This window comes from Malania oleifera, chromosome 6 (genome assembly GCF_029873635.1).
Source record: "Malania oleifera isolate guangnan ecotype guangnan chromosome 6, ASM2987363v1, whole genome shotgun sequence".
In the NCBI taxonomy this organism is placed as follows: domain Eukaryota; kingdom Viridiplantae; phylum Streptophyta; class Magnoliopsida; order Santalales; family Ximeniaceae; genus Malania; species Malania oleifera.
This window is the reverse complement of record NC_080422.1, coordinates 64,270,186-64,293,754: the sequence shown is the minus strand read 5'-3', so window position 1 is coordinate 64,293,754 and position 23,569 is coordinate 64,270,186.

Sequence of the window (23,569 nt, the reverse complement as noted above, 5' to 3'; positions counted from 1 at the left end):
CCTAGTTACTATCGGGGGCTTTTTGGTGCTTTATAATATCTCACACTCACTCATCCTGACCTTTCCTTTAGTGTTTGTTATGTCTCACAATTCATGCATGCTCCCTTAATGACACACTCTCAAATGGTTCTTCACATCCTACGGTGTAATGCCTCGACCCTCTAGGTGGGACTGAAGTGCCACTAAACATATACATAACATGCCTATCTCTGATGCCATACATATGTATATATATATATCTCGCCCAAATAAGGGAAATCGGGTGTTCCATGTTGATCTGCATAATCATACATAGCGAAAAAACATAAACATACATCATCTAATAAAACTTACCCAAGTTTCTAACAGTTTTCCTCACATACATCCATAAATATGAAAAACATAACCTGCTCTTATAGTTCTCCAAAAAGACAACCTAGCCAAAGCACAGTACATATACAAGAACTTACATAAACTAACAAAACATTTATGCTATAGAATCCCTTTAGAATGCTAGGTCTGGCTTTCCTGTAGGACCTCAAATAAGATTTGTATATTGAGGTGAGACACTTCTCAGTAAGGTAGATCATATTACATTAGTGTGTGACTACATGAGTTTATTCTAGTAGAAAATAGTTATACATTTAAATCATTCACAAACGTGTAATATAGAAGAGATATATATACATATATATACATATATATATATATATATAATTTCTGCATAAGATAATTCGATTCATTACAAGTGAAAGTCCTCGAGGTTGGGGTAGGGTACGGGCCCATACACTGTACCATCCCTTGGCTCGGTATTCAAAGCTGTAACTTTGCCCTTTTTTTTTTTAAATCATGTATGTGCATAATAAGCTCATCATGGCTTTGAAACATTATAACTACACCATTTACTTCCCCCATGGCACGGGTTGTGTGTTCATCACGCTCTGATCAAGACCTGAGGGCACCAGGTTAGTCATGCTACTTTCTTCAGTCTGACGTGACCAGCACCACCCTAGTCCATGATCAACTAGTGGCCCTTCTTACCAAGTTGACTAGTTTGATACCCACACTCAGGAATAACATTTGGTTGCACTGTACCATTCATGCTAGCAATGGTATTGTGCTTTACAGGTAACAACCTTTCTCAAGCGGTTCATATATCATATATAGAATATATAATGAAAGCACAGTAACCATTTTCATTCATAAATTCTTTAAGCAGTTCCACTACTTTTCACATTTCATTCCTCCATTCTTCCATTCATTCATTGGTACAAACTGGCACATATAGCTCTTTATTTAACCTTGGTACATACATAGCTCGGTATTTAACCGGCATCTCTTTCTACATTTCTTGATAAGCATTTTGGAACTCCAGTTCCCATATATCATAATCATATTTCTCAGTTTAGTATATTTCCATTTAACATCTCATGCCACACTCATTTGGTTTAAAAAGCATTAGTATAGCATATGGTTCCTAAAATATAATTTAAATTGAAAACATGGGTTTCAAGCATCTCCTACTTTATGTTTAGTACAAATAAATGAGTTTTAGGAAAAACAGGGACCATACCTCAAAACCCTAGATTTCTCAAAATCATAAAAATGAAAAATCGGCAATTTCACCCGATGAAAATTTTCAAATAAGTAGTCATATCGTACATAATATCATAACCTACAGTTCTACCGATTTAGATTCGAAAGTAACTGATGTAAACAAATTTCCTTACCTAGTTCCTAAAAAATCACTCAAGACGCATTTTCTCGAGATTAAGAATCTAATCTGCTAGACTTGTAGATATTTGCTCCCTGATCCTCGTGGTAACTTCTAATTGTTGAAATGGCCAACGAATAGCGAAGGATTTAATAGAGAGAGAGTATGGGCATTAGTTCTAGAGAGAGAAAAAAAAATGAAGTTTCTTAATGAAGAAGCAAACAAAATATCCTATTTATAGACCCCTTGACCCAGTCAAATTCATTGACGAAATGGTGCCTTCGTCGACGAACCACAAAAGGATGTTCATCAACGAATGAAGGGCTTCGCCAATGAACCCTAAACTTGATATTTTTTTCAGGCATTCCAGATCTCTTCATCGACGAGGCTTTGAATTTTGGCAACGAAGCACTAAAAGGCCTTTGTCAACGAGAACATTGGCTTCATCAACAAAGCCTTCTATTCCATTTAGAAATTTTCCTTTATTATTTAAATTTTTGGGGTCAGGTCTCTACAATATCCCCTCCTTATAGGAATTTTGTCCTCGAAATTTGCTAACTTTTACTGACCATACTCTAACCTCACGACTCAGCTTCATAGAAGAGTTGACAACCACTCATGTAGTGGCTCTGGCCCAAGTTTATTACCTACCCTTACTTATTGTGGAGGAATACCATCGTTACCACAATAAACCATAAACAACCTACTCTACTAAACATACGTACATTCTTACTTACCATTTTTCTTACCTATCTAACTCTAAGCATCTCTAAATAATTGAGGATACTTATGATGTACCTTTGACTATAACTCCCATGATGCTTCCTTCACTATGTGGTTACGCCACAATACTTTCACTAATGGTATCTCCTTAGGATGTAACTTATGTACTTTCTAATCCAAAATCTGAACTGGTGCCTCCTCGTATGCTAACGCATCACCGATCTCCAAAGGTTCATAACTTAGCACATGCGAAGGGTTTGATATGTATTTCCTCAGCACGAATATGAGAAACATGTCATGAACTCTAGATAGTTCTGGAGGTAACGCCACTCGATAAGCAACCAAACCTATCCTTTCCAGGATTTCAAATGGCTCAATGTACCGAGGGCTTAACTTTCCCCTCTTCCCAAGCCTCATCACCTCTTTCATCGGGGCAATCTTTAGGAATATCATATCCCCTACCTTGAACTCTAACTCATGTCGATGAGTATCTACATAACTCTTCTACCAACTATGTGTTGCCCTGATCCTCTCCCTGATAAGTTTGATCTTTGCAGAGGTCTACTAAATCAGTTCCGGTCCTAAAATCTGCCACCCGCCTACCTCATCCGAGTACAACACAGATCAACATCAGTGACCGTACAAAGCCTCATATGGTGCCATCTCTATACTCGCCTAATAACTATTATTATACACAAACTCTATGAGCTATAGATAATGAATCCAACTATCCCCAAAATCTAGTACACACGCCTGCATCATATTCTCTAGATTCTGAATAGTCCCCTCAGATTGTCCATCCATCTCCAAGGTGAAACGATGTACTAAATGTGAGTTGCGATCCCAAGGCATCTTACAAACTCTTCCAGAAACGAGAAGTGAATCGTGGGTCTCGATCTGAAACAATAGAATTTGGGATGTCGTGGAGTCGTACAATCTCCTGCACATATAGCTCTGCCAGCCTATTCATGGAGTAGTTGACTCTAATGGGAATTAAGCATGTAGTCTTCATCAGCCAATCCACTATAGCCCAAATGGCATTCTTTCCATGCACCGCTACAAGTAACCCCGATACAAAATCCATCTAAATATGCTCCCACTTCCACGTGGAAATGTCAAGTGACTAAAGTGGTCCTGCTGGCCTATGGTACTCTGCTTTGACCTGCTGACATGTTAGGTAGTACGCTATGAAATGGGCGATCTCCCTTTTCATGTTAGACCACCAAAAATATTTTCAAAGATCCCTATACATCTTCATACTCCTTGTATGTATCGTGTAGAGCAAACGATGTGCCTCCTCTAGAATGGCCCATTTAATATCAGTGTCATTCGGTAAGCGGATCCTAGTATGGAATCTCAATACCCCATCGCCTGAGATATTAAAATATAGATTTAACACATTCTAGACTCCTTCCATAACATCTATCAGCTCCGCATTTTCCTTTTGAGCTGCTTTGATTTTCTCCTGCAAAGTTTATTGAATAACTAAACTGGCAATGAATGTTTTTTGATCCTTGTCCACCAACTTCACTCCTAACCTCTCTAGATCCATCATGATCTGATGTTGTACCACAACTATTGAGACCGACATGTCAACTAACTTCTAACTCAATGCATTAGCTACTAAATCAGCTTTTCCCTAGTGGTAACCAATGGTGTAGTCGTAGTCTTTAATCAACTCAAGTCATCTGCATTGCCTCATATTCAACTCCTTTTGGTGAAGAAGTATTTGAGGCTCTTATGATATATAAAGATCTCACACCTTTCACCGTATAGGTAGTGCTGCCAGATCTTTCGTACTCCTTGAGTTGATGAGAAGCATAGGTGATAACCTTTTCCCGTTGCATCAAGACACACCCAAGTTCCTTATGGGATGTGTCACCATAGATCGCATAACCATCATCCCCTGATGGAATGGTCAATATTGGAGAAGTGACTAAATGTTGCTTTAGTGCATGAAAACTCTGTTCACACTCTCCAGTCCACTCAAACCTGCTATTCTTCCTCGTAAGTTGTGTTAGAGGACCTAAGAGTTTAGAAAAGCCCTCGACGAACTGACGATAGTACCCGGCTAGACCCAAGAAACTCCAAACCTAATGCACATTCCTTGGTCTTGTCCAGTCAACTACCACCTCTACCTTGCTCAGATCCATTGATATTCCTTCCTTGGACACTACATGCCCTAGAAATGCAACCTATTCTAGCCAGAATTTGCATTTCTTCAATTTAACGAATAAATTCTTCTCCTTGAGTACCTGAAGAACCAATCTCATATGAGTATCATGCTCTGATGGGTTCCTTGAATAAACCAAAACATCATCGATGAACACCACCACGAACATATCTAGGTACTCGTGGAACACTCTATTCATCAGGCCCATGAATGCTGTAGGAGCATTCATCAAGCCAAATGGCATAACCAAAAATTCATAATGGCCATACTGAGTTCGAAATACTGTCTTCGATATGTCCTCTGATTTCACCTTCAACTGGTGATACTCGGATTGCAGATCGATTTTAGAAAAGATTTGTGTGCCCTGTAGCTAGTCAAATAGATCGTCAATTATGGATAACGAGTATTTATTATTCACTGTCACCTTGTTAATCTCTCTATAGTCAATGCATATCCTCATCGACCCATCCTTCTTCTTCACAAATAACACCGATGCTCCTCTGGTGAAACACTATATCGGATGTAAACCTTATCTAGTAGCTCCTGTAGCTACTCCTTCAATTCCCTTAGTTTTGCTGGAGCCATACGATACGGAGCTTTTGATATTGGCGTCATCCCTGGAGTCAACCCTATAGTGAACTCCACTTCACAATCCAGAGGTCATCTCAAAAAATCCTCTGGAAACACATTTGGGAACATACTTACTACAAGAATCTCCTCTAGCTTAAGTTCTTCTTTCGGTGTTTCTTTCACACATGCTAGGTACCCCTGGCATCCCTCCAGAAGTAACCTCCTAGCCTGCATAGCTGAAAGTAACCTCTTTGGAAGCTTTCACAAAGTACCCCATGTAGAGGTTCTTTTTCTTTTTGTTTTCAACTCCATTGAATCTAATGCCTTCCTTATCCAAATACATTCTTTGTGATCTAACTAGTTCATCAAAGTTCTCCTTTCCTTTAATGAAGCTGTAAATGATTTTAGATTGATCCTCAATTTTACTTTCAATACTAAGTATTTATGAATCTTTTATACCTTTAAAATTTGCTTGTAACTTTACTAGTTTTTTGGTCTTTTGGTTGAATTTACTTTCAAGTTCATCAATAATCAAGCCCTTTTCTTTTTCAGTTGATTTAGATGACTCTAGTTGGTTCATTAGCATTTTATTTTGTCCTTTTAATGTAGTGTTTCTCTTGGACACTTTTATGAACCTTTTATGTAGTGAGAACAATTCATCTTGTATTTCATTATAAGAAGGCATGCTCTCACATGTGTCATTACAAAATTCATCACGAGATTCTATAAGTGAGTTTGAATAAGAGTTTACCTCATCATCTCTCACCATAAAGCACAAGTTGGCTACTTTTTGATCACTTGAATCACTTTCCGAGCTACTTAAGCTGGAGTCATCCCAAGTAGTTGCTTTTCATTGCTTTCTTTTTTCTACTTCTTAGCATTTTTCTTATGTTGTGGACAATCAGGCCTTATATGTCCTTCCTTTTTACATTCATAGCAAGTTGGGGGTTCAGCCTTTGTTTATTTCTTGCTTGATTCACCTTTTTCCATTTTAGTTCCTCTAAATTTTCTAGAAAATCTTTTATTCTTTTGAATAATTTTCCTAGTCATATAGTGAATAGTGTTAAGTCATCATCGTCCAAGTCATTATCCTCTTCCTCACTCAAGCTTTCCTTTGAAGCTTTAAGGGCTATCGATTTCTTTTGTTTGCAAACTTCAGCAGTTCTTTCATTTATTGCCATCTCATACATGAGAAGCGACCCTATGAGTTCATCTAGGGAAGTGTTCTTCAAGTTTCTACCTTCAATTATGTTAGTGGCCTTAGGTTCATAAATAGGATGAAGTCCTCTAAGGATTTTCCTGATCATCTTATATGTAGCATAGTTCTTTCCTAGGGCATTAAGAGAGTTAATTATATAGTATACATACTATCTATGGACTCCTCTAGGTTCATCCTAAAAGCCTCACACTCACTAGGGAGCATGTTAGTTTTACTGTGCCTAACATCTACAGTTCCATCATAGGTTACTTATAATTTGTCCCATATTCCTTTGCATATTTCTATCCCATGATCCAATTAAACTCATCAGCATCTAGTGCATAGTATAAATAATTCATTGCACTCAAGTTCATTTGAAGTTGTTTCATATCCATTTCACTTAGTTCAATTTCATACTTGGGAATTACTTTGTTATCTACGGTCTTAGAAGGCACATAATCATCTTGGGTCACTACTTTCCAGACTTTCCAATCCATTGTTTGCAAAAATATTCTCATTCGTTGTTTCCAAAATGTGTAGTTTAAACTGCGAAAAATAGGAGGTCTAGAAGGGGATTGCCGTTCAACGAAAGGGGATACATCTATGCTTGCCATAAAAATATTTGTGTAGCTACTTGTTTGTATTTTCTATAGCCTAGGCTCTGATACCAATTGAAACTAAAGATGTAATCCCAAAAAGGGGGGGGGGGTGAATTGGGTAATTAAAAATTATTTAGAGGAATTTAAGTTTATTTTAAACCTTTTTAATTAAACCAACTACAACTTCACTCCAATACCAATCACAATATGCTAATCGGCAAACGTATTATACCAATAAATAGTCCTAGGTATATACATCAAGCTGAAAATACAATCCAAATTAAAACTTTAGGTATTTTAGTATTTAGCTTTGATTTTCGGCAACAATCAAGAATTTTCTTAGGCACAAATTCACTAATATAAGTTAGGTAATGTTAATACTTATGCTTCAATCAAACAATCAATCACAATAACTTTACCTCAGCCTATCAAACCTGAATTCGGATATCAGTTCTTGTCTAATTTTTCTTCCAACAACATAAACTAAAAGCCAAGTTAATTACTTGATTCAAACACAATTAGATATTAGTATTTAGCAAATTTCACAATGAAATTAAAGCATACACGCATATTATAAGGTGTCAAAGTTAAACAGATGGGGAGAAGAGCGAACACCAGATTTTTTATGAGGTTTGGCTTACCGCCTACATCCTTGCCTCAAGAACTCGTTGTGATGATTTCCTTTACAACTTCGTTCAATAGGTGAAGTAACCCTCTCTAAAGAGAACACCCTTTTGCTCGGCAACAATTCAAAGCCCTAAACCGTCAAAGTTTGCAAAAACAACAATATAATATTCGTACAAGATAATCACTCTTAACAGAGCAAAATTTGTACAATATTAAAGCATAATATACTTGAGATAATCAATATATAATTGAAGCTCACAAGAAATCTAATGTAATCTAATTGCAAGATTGAGAATTTTGAAAAAAAAAAAAATCATATTTTCAATTAGGGATTTCTACAAAAGCTCATAGTAGATTTCTGAAAATATAACAAAAGTATAACAAGAACTTGAATTGTATGTGTGAATTTGGTTACCCTAATTTGCAAAAAAGTAATCTTTATATAGAGTAGGAAACTTTCTTACCATTTTCCCCAAGTTCGGAAACTCAAACGTTCGAATTTGGAAAGAAAATCTGCGCTGTTATAAGTTTAAAACATAGACTTCAGTCGCCCAATCCACGAGGTCAGTCAAGTGAACATGTTCAAAATAGCGCATCAAAATAGGAAATAGCAGTTGAATCGTCTAATGTCGAGGGTTCAGTCACCTAATCCTATTCTGTTTCTTATGAACACTAGCAGTAGCATATCAGTCACCTGACCACTAAACTACTTAGTGTTTTTCACATTTCGATTCCAAAACTTGTCTTTGTTGACTTTGAAAAATATTTTAGACCTTAAAGAAATATTTTTTTCATGTTCTAAATTAGGTCTCTAAGTCCAACATAAATCATAAAAGCTTCAAATACAATATCGAAATTAGAAGTACTTACATGAGACTCTAAAAAGATAAAACACATAAGTTCCTAAGTTTTCATGTTGAATAGCGTCAATAATTTGTCCGAGCTTCAATTAATTCTTCAATATGCTTCATATCCCTCATGACTTGTACCTTTAATTCTAAGCTTCATTTAATCTCTTCAAACACATTACTTTGTACGATACTTGATTCCTGAAACATAACTTGAAAGCACACGTAGTAACCTTAATTTGTTATCATCAAAATGAGATTAAGTCTTGTTAGGCCAACAATCTCCCCCTTTTTGATGATGACAAATAAAGAGTAAAATGAGAAAACCTTAATAAGGCTCCCCCCCTAACAATATTATTGCCCTTAATAAGTCATTAAATGAATATTAACAATTTCAAAACTTTTGTTAGAAATTTAAACTAGCATATATCAAGCTAACTTGTATTACTCCCCCTAAATGTAATATATCTTTAAAAAATATTCAATGTGATGCTCAGTACATTCATAAGGGAAAATACATTCAACATTAGCTTAATATTTAGTATGTATAAACATGGTAGGCTCACCGAGGCTTGGGTCCTTAACTACCAAAGATAAAATTTATAAACCTAACTACTCCCAAGTTCGGTAGAACAGTGAGTAAGTTGGGTATTGATCCTCAAGGACTAAAAGGCAGTTATTTACCACTTTCAGCTTAATTTACTATACTTTATGTAAAAAGGTAAAAAAGAGAGATTTTGAAATGGTTTTTGTAACAACTACTGAAAGTATGTAAATTCAATATTATCACTACTCCTACAAAGCAAATATAAGATCATGAATGATGCCTAGACTGTCATTTTGCACAAGTTATGTCCAATCAGCTATCCATCTTAGGCTAATGTATAAGTGAACCATTCGAGGGCATAAAGTAGCGAAGGAAAGCACCAATTTTTTGAGCACGAATGTGAATTAGGGTATACTCTATCTCAACGATCATGAATTCACCCCATACATGAACCGTAGCGTAATCCCTAAAGGTGACTGAATCCCTAGCTAGGCTATCCTATCCCCATCATCACTCTCAGAGATGTAAACTTGCATGGTATTGAAATGAAAGTAGTAAATGAAAGCATGTAAAGGAAACCATGTAAAAGAAAGCATGTAGAGATGGCTTCAAGTGCAAACTCAAAAGTCTATCACTAACGATCAAGAATACAATAGAGAACCCTGATCTATGCGGCAACACAAGGAACTTGAATGTTGTCACATGCCTTCGCGAATCCAAGCATAAATCAGTATAGGAATTGAAATCAAAAGTAGTAAATCCTAATTAGCGCTTAATGAATTTATAGGTCTTTCACTAACTCAAAATAAGCCAAAGAGGAACCCTAAGAACATATTTGAAGCTATAATTTATACCTAAAAAGGTTTACGAGGCTTAAAATTCCAAACAACAAATTGTAGCAAAAAATCTCGCGCAGAAGATCATCTATGTCGACCTAGTCGCACCCATAGGTTCCCCTGGTCATGCCCTGGTCAAGGCTCACGGGAAATTAGAAATTTAAACTTCAGAATCTTTAACCTGTTCGCGCCTTGGGGTCTTGTCGGTCGAGCTGCTGGTTCTGACTTGCAGGATCTCAATATTTAGTTTAGCTTAGGGTCTCGACTTGGTTACCCTTCATAGTCTCTTGGTCGAACCTTACAGCATTCTTCTTTTAATCAAAACCTTGGAATATGTAGCTTGTGACCCAATCGCCCCTGTGTGTTGCTAGTCGCACCACATGGTCAAATAAGGTCTTCTTTCCTTTGATGAGTTGAGGCTCTAGGTTTTGTTGAGCATTTGATTTGATCTTTAAGTATCTCAAATACTCCCTTGGCATCTCATAATGCTTAACTCCTTGGTTTTAACCTATTTTTATTGAAACATTAACAAGCTTTGCATAACTCAGAATTATGATGACAAAGGGTATTTACAAGACAAATGAAGACAAAACAAAGCTAAATGGGGACCTAAAATAGTGCATTTTACGGACTCATCACAACCCCCAACTTATACTTTGTTAGTCCTTGAGCAAAGCAAGAACTAATAAAATTAGAAAAGGCAACCAAAAATATATCTACCTCCCCTTTCTTGGGAAGCACAATTACATTTACCATATGCAACAGGGCTTTAAACCCCTAGGTGACCTTAGTGGGAGAGTTGTAGTCATGTGAGGGTTTCCAAGGTGGTACCCACAAACACCAATCTTAGTGACATTCAAATAAGATCACATGCAACACAATCATATAATTTCATATACAGGTGTATAACCAAATTACACGTAATTTTCCATACATAACTCTATTATACACATAACTCCACAGCAAATCACTCATGTAGGTCTCAACATTGTATAGCCATCAAGAAAAACACAACCTATAGAGAATCAACTAGAAATTGCAACTTAGAGTTAATATCATCATATAAATTCAATTATAAGTAGGCAAAATCACAAGGCATGTGTAAAGTGATTGATCCACTGCACTCAGATTGCCCTTGGATACCTATAGAATGATCGTCTTGACTCAGCCTCACTGGTATACCCTCAAAAACACTCAAGAAGATTGGTTCACTCTTATATGTGAGGAAGAATGTCATCATCAAAAATCACATATATTTTAAAGAACTAACCCAAAAAATGGAGTGAACTAGTCTCATAAGAATGGGATACAACCTATTAATGACGTTTCGGGTCCTTCACCCTAGCACCTTCTCACCTACTCGCCACATCGAACTGAGATCACCCTAGATTGACTTATTTATGAACCACACGTGAATATATCATATGCATTGAATAGTTGAAGAAGGTTCATATGTGCAAGATCATGTGTGTTGTGTCCCTAGCTTGACCCTTTCGTATTTAGAGCAGGTATTCTATGTATTTTCATTTCTTTTTCCTTTACTTATTCATTTTGCATTTTTATTTCAAGGACAGCTAGTACAATCATGAAAACTTTTATATCTTCATACCATCGATGGGAAATTAAGCTTGAAAAGGAGTTCTATGAACTATGTCTTTCTCTAAGGGTGGCTTAATTTTCACATCTTGAGTAGGTAACAAAACCTATGTTTATGTCTCCCCTTGGACATCACCTCTATGCTAGTGAATGCAAGAATTGATACTAGCATGCAAAGAAAATCCAGAAAATGAAAGTTGAATCAGTGAACTTAGAGTTTAACATAAAATACTCAAGAAAAACAAAAGGCTCAACACAACCTCACAAGGTATCATAGTCACCACGGTTGTTCTCTCAGTGCTCTCAAGGAACCCTAAATGCTACGAATCACATGAGCGTGCTTCCTAGCTTTGTGAAGTACCATGTGAATACGAGAATTTATACCACAATATTAAAATAAATGAATCACTAGTCAACCCACAATGAGTAGTAAGACAGGTATATTGTCTATATTAAGTGAAGTTACGCACAAGTAACTCACCACTTCCTTAGTGATCATAACAAATTCATCTAACTGATGGGCCTATACATGTAACATATAGGTGATAAAGCAGTATGTAAGGCGCATAAATAGTGTAAGCATCGAATAAAACATATAATGATCACTAAAATTTTTAAAAATTGTGTCATTTTTGTGCTCAAACATGTGCCATGTGGTGTTTTCCTAACCCCCTACCCACAACATAAAAATTCAGTGTCCCTACTAAAGTGCATGCACGCAATAGTACACTAAAGCACAAAAGACAAGTCAAAAGCACCATGTAAGTCCATTAAGTTCAAAGGCAGTACATTGTATATGAAAACATCGAAGCACTCATACAGCCTTTAAAAACATAGTGGGATACATACTAGAAAAAGAAAAATAGAAATAATAGAAAATAAAAAAAATAAAAAGAAACAAAACACTATACATATGCAAAAAGTGCCTCAAAAGATCCCAAAAATTTGCGCTAGCTTAACATAGTCCTCCTTGGTCAACCCGCAAGCATCGTAATCAGAATCAATGTTCACTAAATAACTACAGACATTGGAAGAAGTACCCTCATCAGAACGGAGAGTGGTGCCAATGTGCAGGCTTGGGGTAGCCTCCACCTCCTCGTAAACATGGTCATACACTACTGGCAAATTAGGTGAAATGCGAAGAAGAGATGGCACCCTAATAGGAGCTTGTGAAGCCAGCGCAAGTGCTGCTGGTGGAGTGTCAGAGAGAAATTGTTCGATGAAGCTCTTAGGAAGCATGGAGTCCTCCACTAAGCGGCGCAATAGAGGGATGACAGCAGGTGATGACCGATGAGGTGGACTCACCTAAAGCGGTGCTAAGGTCAATGGGACATGTATTGGAAAAATGAAAGTTGTCATTATGGCAAGGGCTGGTGGGGCAGGTACAAGAGAGTCGGAAGGGTCAACAGTGGCTCTAGAGCAACGGGAACCTCAATAGAATATGGGGGGACTGAGCCTCACCCGCGGTGGTAGCTAGTGGTGGGATCTCTATAGGAGGGGTCTCCTCTTCCTCATCTTCAGAAGATTCAACCTCAATAATAACCATCGGGCTTGTCGGTGGAGTGGCCTAAGAAGGGGGAAATGGTTGGGCCAAAGAGCGCAAAATAGGTGAAGATGTGGGAGATAGGGAAGCTAAAGGCACTGAAGGGCCAGGGGCCATGGTGGCACAGAGAATCTCAAAAAATGGAAGGTCCCAAACTCTTGCAAAAAGTAGATTCGAAGTGCTTTAACCAACGGCCTGAATCCCTACGAAATAGTCTCCCTGGTCTCAGCCATCTTATGGTGCACCTTAAATTAGAGGAGCTTAAAATCATGGCACGGGCTGCCTAAATCATCCCCAACCTGTGGCATAGAGGGGGATGCTAGTGGAGGCGGTTCTCTCACTGAGGGATTGGCCTTTGAGGGTGCTGCTACTGAAGTAGGGGGCTCGGTAGTAGTTTGTCTCTTCTTCTTTGAGGGGTGGTGAGGAGGTTGCACTGGTGGTCATGTGGGCTCGTCCTTAGCATCATGAAGGAAATCTGGTATGAGGAGCTCAAACCCTAAGACTCTCTTAAATGGAGCCCACTTATGAACCTTCAACCTAGTCGTCGCTACCAACTACAAGATCTGGCGCCACATCCTCTCAGTGGTGACCTTGCCGATAGGTGTGTGCATATTTGGGTTGCCCAAGTTAATAATCATACCCATTAGAATGGCCGTGATAAGCTAGGCATAAGGAATGAGGGGCCTCCTTAGCTCCCTGGCAGCTTAACCATGCCCAAGCGTCAGCATCAGCTTCCTCAGCCTTGGGTGCTTCACATTCTTTACATAGAATGTGATCATCTCATCCATGATCATTTAGGAATGTCCACCTTCATATTTTTGTACATGGCATATAGAGCTTGTAGGTTGATGCCACGCCACTTTGAATGGTGGGTGGATGCGCAGATTTTGCCTTAAAGGATCAAATCCTAGAGGAGCAAGTAGTTTGGTATCCTGCTTCAAGTTGTGCACATGCCTCGTACCATATTATCTCCATGATAATATTGGTCGTGAAACATATGTCGAATGATATGATGGACATTTAAGGAGTCCAGTGCCTCTCATGGTATGGTAACGGCCTCAGGATGGGACCATTCCATATCAATTAAGGCTGGCATCAAATCAAACCCAATGCCCTGTACTGATGTGGACAACACACTCATTTGTGAATTGTGGTGCATGTGTTTATAGAATTTCCAAATTAGTTTGAGAAGATAGGAGGAAGTAGGCGGGGACATATAATGGTCAAATTTCCATGTTTCAAGGATTTTGATGTAGCACTTCTTCCTTGCATGGACCTGCATCTCATCTAGCCAGAACATGTACATTAGCCTGAAATCGTAGTCGTCCAGAATCATCCTCTAAATGACCTTCCCTTTTCTTTTCTTCTCTAGCTGTCCCTGGGCTGCCCGATCCCTTGATGATGCCAGTGTGAATGGCATATGCTCAGACCTTGATGATGGCTTGTCTCTCAACTAAACTAAAACCCTCTTCCATTTGGTGATAGAACGAGAGGATTGGGGTTGCTTGGGAGCAACTTAAGACCTCGAACAACAAGACATCTTTAATGCGGTGAGAAGCTTCACTGTGGATGGAAGAATAAATGGAGGAAGGGAAATGGTTCTTGTTGACCTTATAGGTTATATCCTTTTTTGATTATGAGAAATACTCTGGTATTTAATGGTTGATGAGTTTGTGTGCAAGACCAATTGGAAGTTTCATATAATGCACGCACATGGACTTGATAGAAACTAAAGACTTAAAGTGTTTATTTTGTAATTTATATTTCATATTATTCAGGGTCTATAATATTCATTATGGTATGTAATAATTAATGCATTGCATGCATGATAGGACAGATAAGGTCAAAGACCTTAGGCTAACCTTAGGTCCAAATATATTGCATAAAAAGCCCCCATATATCTTAGAAGTGATAATCATATGAGTATGGGTGACTTCAAAAGGAAGTTCGAACTCAAATGCACAATTTTCATGTGTTCAGTCGACCGAACATGAACGTACATAGCACATCAGTTGACTGAACCTCCCCACGGTCAATGATTTGACCACTTGGTCGGCCTTCTTTAAAATATGCAGCAACACCCTAGTCGACCGAATTGGCATGTGGGAAAATCCCAACACCCTGGTCGACCAAACATGAAGAAGAAAAATGACCTAGTCGACCGAACATCCCAATTCGGTCAGCCGAACTTAGCCTGGTTGACTTAACCTCGGAGGTTCTAAAATCGGCTTAAGTTTGGTCGACCATCTCCTCAGCTCAAATACACCCTAGTTGACCGAAATGAGCAACCCGGTCGATCGAACCTTAAATATGGTCAACCGACCCTCTCGGGTTGTTCGAATTTTATCGAGATCAAAATGACATTAATTTTTACCGACCCTATTTAAAATTTTCCAAAAAAGCCAGAATAGGTCCCAAACGGTTATAATTCTTGGGGAGTTTATATATACACCCTCATTTGCATGGATTAGTAACTGATTAGAAAATATCTTTAGCAAATTCTCTCTGAAATTCAAAAGCCCTATTTCTTATATTCAAGCTCTCCACTTCCATTCTTACTCATTCCCATTGCAAAAATCATTTAGTAAGAGTGCTCTTGTGATTATCCTATAAGGCTTACACTCTCATCTACTATGTTTGATTAAGATTTATGCTTTACTTGAGAGTAAACTTAGAGTTTTCCTTGGAGTCCTTTTCAACAAGTCGTCCTTGGGAAATCTCCTTAGAGCTTGTGAGTTTTGCATTTTCATTGCAATACTCAAGAGTTTGTATTGTATTTTTTTTGTGAAATAATTTTTTTTGCAAACCAATCTTAAATATCTCTTGTGCTTATTTTTTGGAAAAATATTTTTGAGATATTCGCTTATGTGCTGATGATCTTTGTTGCTGCATCTTGTGATTGATATTATTACCTTGAGACAAAGATCCTAACATAATACACTCTCATATTCTAATTGATATACTAGCATTATTTTTTAGAGTAGTCATTGAGACAACATTGAGCTTATCATGTCCTATCATACTATAGTGTGTTGATTATATCACTACAAATATGCTTGTTTGAGAAGCATACACTTTGTACACAAACTATATTGTGAATCTGTTGTATTCTAGGTGTGGCCTGAAGGGGTGATAATCTAGTACGGAATGATTATATAGGTTGAGGTCAGCCCTGTCAATTGACTTGGTTGTATTAGGTGCCTCTCCACCCGTTAAGTGAGTCGTAATGGAATCCTTGTGCTTGTGAGCCAAGGTGGGGATGTAGGCACATTAGCCAACCTTGATAACATATCGAGTGTCTTACTTGATTTACTATGCATGCTTGATTAGTTTACTTATGCAATTTAATTTCAACTGCATTTATTGATTCATTTAATTGTTTGATTTAGATTGACCCTAGCGTTGTGTAGTACTGGTTATGGATATCAGATCAAGGAGAGAAAAATTTTTAAATACCATTTCACCACCCCCCCCCCCCCTCTTGGGATTACAGTAAAACCAACAATTGGTATCAGAGCCTAGTAGCTTATACCTAACCGTTATTCTGCAAAAGATCTAGATGGTTCATAGCAATGTAACCCCTTTGCCTGAGGGACCCTTTTCCACACGTCCTCCTATTTTCAACAGTGTCAATTACACTTGCTGAAAACAAAGGATGCTTATTTATCTTTAAAATATTGACTTGAAGGTGTGGAGAGTTTTCTCTAAGGGAAACTACATTCCTATGAAAACTGAAGGTGAAACTAGAGTTCCCAAGACTGAAGAAGAATATACCGATGATGATATGAAAGCTCTTAGTATAAATGCTACTGCCATGAGTAATCTCTATTGTGGTCTTGATGTTAATGAATTTAACAGAGTTATGGCATGTTCGTCTGCTAAGGAGATATTGGATAAGTTAGAGGTCACCTATAAGGATACTACAGATGTGAAGGATAGTAGGATTGATATGTTGACCAGTGAGAATGAAGCATTTAGGATGAACACTGGTGAGTCCATATAGAGCATGTACACTAGATCCACACACATCATTAATTCACTGCATGCATTAGGTAATACCTATCCTACGTATGAAATGGTTAGGAAAATCCTTAGGGGTTTGCCTCCTGTTTAGGAAGCAAAGGCCACGGCCATATCCGAGGGTAGAGATCTTAAGGCTATGTCACTAGACGAACTGATAGGCTTACTTATCACCTATAAGTTAGCTATAAATGAGAGACTAAATAAGCATAATAGAATGAGAAAAAAATGACAGCATTAAAAACATCTACTGATACTTCTAGTGAGTGCAGTGAACCTAAATTTGGAGATGACATAGCTATGCTTACTAGGAAGTTCAGCAGATTCTTTAAAAGGAAAAGTGGGCCATATAGAAAGTTTAGAGATTCAAAATCTAAGAAGGGAGAATACAGCAAAGAAAAAGAAAAATCAAATGCTCCCACGTGTTACATTTGTAACAAGGTCGAGCACATCAAACCCGACTGCCTATTGCTAAAGAACGAGTTTATGAAAAAGAAGAAAGTCATGAAAGTAGGCACCTTGTGGGATAAACAAAGTAGCAATGATTCAGATTCATACTGCAGTGATTCAGAGGTTGCTAACCAGTGCTTGATGGCACACAGTGATGAGGTATTGTCTTTCTTCTCCTTATCTTTATATTATTTTGATGATGATGATTGTGATTTCGATAGCATGCCTACTTATAAAGAATTGCAATATGAATATATTCGTGTGTCAAAATTGCTAGATAAAATGACTAAGGAAAATGATTTTTTGAAAAATAAATGTGAAAATTATTCAAAACTTGTTGAAATGGGAAAATCTATTCATTATGCTTGGCAAGAAGAAAAGAATATGAAAATTTATGAACTTGAAAGAAAATTGGAGGATAGCTCCAAAATTATTTATAAATTCACTGAAGGCCAACGCAATTTTGAAAAACTCCTTGGGGCCCAAGGACACTCTCTTAGTAAAGAAGGTCACAGATTTAATGATATTGAAAACATAAGACAACCTGACCTTTACTTGGGACATTTTTCTTGAAAATCAAATTCCCAAATTCCTCTTAAAGATCCTCAGTGTTGGTTAATACGTTTTAAATGTAAACAGATTTGTCACATTCAATTTGACTATCCATTTAGAAACAAGCATGTAAAAATTAAAAAGGTGTGGAGACTCAAAGGTGAATCAGGAACTAACCCCTTTGGACCCAACAAAATTTGGGGACCAGTGTCAGTTACTTAGATATTTTTATAGGTATGCTTAAGGTCGTCATCTTCCAAGGACAAATGGTACTTGGATAGCAGCTGCTCACGACATATGAACGGTGACAAGGCCAAGTTTGCATCCATCACTCCCAAGGAATGAGAATTCATGACATTTGGGGACAAAACAAAAGGGAAAATCATCTGCGTAGGTAAGGTTGGTAAGGAACCTTCTCTCGTTATTGATAATGTAATGCTTGTTGATGGCTTGAAACATAATCTGTTAAGTATTAGCCAATTGTGTGATAAAGGGTATAAAGTTTCTTTTGAAAATGACAAATTCATTATTGAGAGTAAATATGATAATAAAGTATTTTTTACTACTGAACATTATGAAAATGTATACACCACTAGTTTTGATAATTTAGCTTCTCAACAAGTTACATATAATAACCCAAAAAAAAAAATTTTTTTAAATAATAATTAATTAAAATAATTAATTAATTAAGTGGTTAAATACTATTAAATTAATGTATTAAGTAAAAAAATAAAAATAAATACTATGAAAAAATTTGGAATAAAGATATATGTATATATATATAAGATTAATATAATATAAGTTATATATATATATATATATATATATATGTAACTTTATTATATTATATATAAGCTTGTGGATATATATATATATAACATATTAACTTAAGATATATATATAACCTATTACCTTAAAGCTTCTTGAAGAAGCTGGATTAAATTTTGAAATTGACGTGGAGAAGGAGAAACAGAAGCCTCACGCTCTCTTTTTCTTTTAGTCCATCTCACTCTCCGTCGTCTCCATCTCTGCCTCTCTCTCTCTCCTTAAGTTCGTCGGCCTAACGAGCACCGATCAAGAAACGAAAGATGTCGTTGGGTTCCAAACTCCACCACCGATATTTCTACTGGAGCGGATTTGTCATGGGAGCGGTATAGGCACCATTCCTAGGGAAAGGTATATTTTCGCTAATTTATCAATTTCTGGTTAAATCTACTGTTGAATCGATGATCAGGCACCACCATGGGGTCCTAGTCGTCATCGTCGTCATTTTGATGTAGGTAATTTTTCAATTGGGGTTTTCTAGCCCCTACTCCAAAGTGAGTGGGATTTGGAAAATTTGGCAATTTGGCTAAATTTAACGGTATATTTATTTATTGGGTATCTAAGAGCCTAGGAAATATTTAAATAATATTTTATTCAAGAATAATTTATTGGAGTTAGGAATTTTTTATTCAGGGTCCGTGCGAGCACCGCAGGTATTTTTCAAAGTCCGTATTGGCGTAGTTCAAGAAACCAGGTAAGGGGAAATTATATATTAAATTAGATTTTATAAAATTAAAGGCAATAATTTATGTTATATTATATGTATGTTTTGGTGTGAATTATTAAAATGCCAGCCATGAAATTTATGTTTTCTGAGCCTAAAATTGTCGATATAGTTATGTATATGTGAAAGTGAACAAATGAAAGTGAAAAGAATTTTCTGATGAATTAAATAAGAAATTAAATGTATTTTGAGCATATAAATGTTAAATGTGGGTTGGCTTATTTTATAAGAAATATGTATGAATTTTACTATTAAATTGTGTGGCACGAGAATCTATGCAAATTATATGTTAAATGTATGAGATGCAGGCTAAATAAGTAAAGCAATGAAAATAAAGTATGATATGGACAATGTTGCCTGTGTATGTTAAATGCAACCATGTAAACAGCTGAAATATGCTAGGTAAACAGCTGAAATATGTTGGGTAAAATAGTTAAAAGCGGTTGAGTAAATGTGTAACAGCTAAAAGTGGCTGAGTAAATGTGTAACAGCTGAAAGTGGCTAGGTAAATGTGTAACAGCTGAAAGTGGCTGGATAAATATGTCACAACTGAAAGTGGCTAGGTAAACATGTCACAGCTGAAAGTGGTTGGGTAAATGTGTAACAGCTGAAAGTGGCTCGGTAAATGTGTCACAACTGACAGTGGCTGGGTAAATGTGTCACGGCTAAAAGTGGCTGGGTAAACGTGTCACAGCTGAAAGTGGCTGGGTAAACGTGTCACAGCTGAAAGTGGTTGGGTAAATGTGTCACAACTGAAAGTGGCTGGGTAAATGTGAAACAATTGAAAGTGGCTGAGTAAATGTATGACAGCTGAAAAATGCTGTGTAAAATAGCTGAAAGATGTTGGGTATGAAATGAAATGAAATGAAAAGGGAAATGAATGCAATGAAAAGAAATGTGAAATGTGAATGATACAAATGGGAAAGAGTCACTTAAAGTGAAACATAAGGAAATGTTAAGTTATGAACATGAAGAAATATGTATGATTGAATAATGATAGAAAGAACAATGTATTATGATATTAGAAGTATTTATGTACGTAGAACATGTTACGATTGGGCGAGGCATTCTCTTCACCTGAGGGCTTGCTGAGTAAGGCGAGTGCACTAGTAGCTTCAGATGTGGCAGTAGCTACATAACGCACTAGGGCAGAGGGAACCTACTTGTATGGGCCGGTAGAATTCCCTATCATTAGGGTCTTTGCTAGTAAACTATTATTGAATGCGTGAGTATAAGATCAATTTAACACTTAAGGGCTTACTCAGTAAGGTGAGTGCTCTGGTATGTTTTAATTGTGACTTTAGGGTTACCTAAGTATCAGAGCAGAGGGGTGCTACTTGTATGGGAGGGTAATCACCCCTATCCTTGGGTAATCTCGTGGGTTAAACATTTGTATGTGTTTGATTAGGATCAGAAAATGGTTTCAGGAAATTATGTTAATGATTTGCAAATATTATAAAATGATATGTATAATCTCATGATGGCCACATGCTGAGTTTAATATATTGTTTCTTCCCTTACTGAGATGTGTCTCACCCGAATATGAATTCATTTTTTTCAGAATTTCTTAGAATCGAGCTTTGAGAGCTCGAGATTTTATAACATTTTTGGAAGATATAAGAAAAAGGGTATATTTTTATGTTCATTTTGATATGTATATTTTATGTTTTATGATTTATGTTTTAAGTTTTATAAGATATGGATGGTTGTGAAACCTACTGGTATTAGTGAATAATGTTTTGGAGACATGCATATATTTAAATACAGGTGGATGATTAATTTATTATAATTGGTAGTTAGAATTAGTAAACTCTGGTATTATGATATATGGAGATTATGATTATGTTTTCCGCTGCGTATGTTATGGCTTATGGATCTATTAAGATATTGTCAGGTATAACGCGCCAGACCCGGGTTTAAGGGTTCGGGTCATTACATTACATGTTTTTCTGCAATAAACAAAGCTAGTTGGTTGTGGCATAGATGTTTAGGACATGCTAGTATGGACCTCTTGTCAAAACTTGTGAAAAAGGAATTAGTCAGAGGCTTGCCAAATACACATTTTGTAAAAGATAAAAATTGTGATGCATGTCAAATGGGTAAGCAAACTAAATCAAGTTTAAAGAAAAATAAATTCATATCCACCACTAGACCACCTGAAATGCTACAATTAGATTTATTTGGTCCTAATCGAGTTCAAAGTTTAGGTGGAAAATTGTATGCTTTTGTTATTGTGGATGATTATTCTAGGTTCACATGGGTGCTATTTCTTTCTCACAAAGATGAATCTTGTGGACAATTCACTAAGTTATGTAGAAGAATTCAGAATGAAAAAGGCTACAAAATCACACACATAAGAAGTGATAGGGGAACTGAATTCAAAAATTGATGGCATAGAAAACTATTGTGACCTAGAGGGAATTTCATATAATTTTTTTTGTACCTAGAACCACACAACAAAATGGAGTTGTAGAAAGAAAGAATATGTCCTTGTAAGAAATGGGTAGGATAATGTTAAACGAACATAAGTTACCCAAATACTTCTAGGCCGAAGCAGTGAATACTCCTTGTTATCTAATAAATAGAGTATTAATCAGGCCCTCACTTAATAAGACTCCATATGAATTATGGAACAACCATAGACATAATATTTCCTACTTTCATGTTTTTTGTTGTAAATGCTTTGTACTTAGAGATAATGAGCACCTAGGTAAATTTGACTCCAAACCCAATGAAGGTATTTTCCTAGGTTATTCACTTAATAGTAAAGCATGTGGAGTTTTTAATAAAAGAACGTTAACTGTTATTGACTCTATTCATGTTGTGTTTGATGAATCTAATCCATTTTCTAGAAGAGATGATGAAGATGATATTGATATTAGAAAGGCACCAGATAATCTATCTATTGAAAATAATGTGGAAAAAAATTCAAAAAACAATGATAAATCAATTGAAGAAAATAAAGTTGAAAGTAAGGTTCATGAACTGCCTCGGGATTGGAAATTCATTATGAACCATCCTTTAGATCAAATTATATGTGAAACTTCATGTCGTGTAGCCACCCAATCTTCCTTAAGAAACCTAGTGAGTCATTTTTGCATTTCTATCCCAGGAAGAACCCAAAAACATTAAGGAAGCCATAGAGGATTAACCATGGGTAATTTCTATGCAGGAAGAGTATAACCAATTTGAAAGAAGCAAAGTGTGGACCCTAGTTCCTAAGCCCAATGATCATACCATTATTGGAACTAAATGGGTTCATAGAAATAAAAAGGATGAAAATGGGGTAGTTACTAGAAAAAACTAGACTAGTTGCCCAAGGATATAATCAGGAAGAAGGGATAGATTTTGAGGAAACCTATGCTCCCGTAGCTACAATGGAAGTCATTCGTATGTTGCTTGCTTATGTTGCTTTTAAGAACTTTAAATTGTACCAAATGGATGTTAGAATCGCATTCTTAAATGGCTACATAAATGAAGAAGTATATGTAAAACAACCCCCAGGGTTTGAAAATCATAAATATCCTAATCATGTTTATCAGTTGTCCAAAGCCTCGTACGAATTGAAACAAGCTCCAAGAGCTTGGTATGAAAGGCAGAGTGGTTTCCTCCTAGATAATGGTTTTACTAGGGGAAAAATTGACACTACACATTTCATCAAATCTAAAAATGATTATATGCTTCTTGTTCAAATTTATGTTTGTTAGCCTAACAAGGCTTTCACCTCTTGTTTTGATGGTAACAAATAAAAGGTTTTAATATCATTATGTGTTCAAGTAATGATGTTTTTAGAAAACTTAAACAAGTCAAAATCAACAAAGCTTCGAAAGATCGCCAACAAGCTTAAAAGCATGTGATGTGTCATGAAATGATCAAAAAATGGAAGCTCAAATACATCTGAACATGGAATGAACTCAAAGTTCCAAAATAATCATGAAGTTTCTAACGAACAAGAAGTGTTTAAATTATTAGGAAATCTTCATGTAAATACTTCAAAAGTAAAAATATCATTGTGAATGAAAAGAAGCTCTTTAGGGGAGTGATA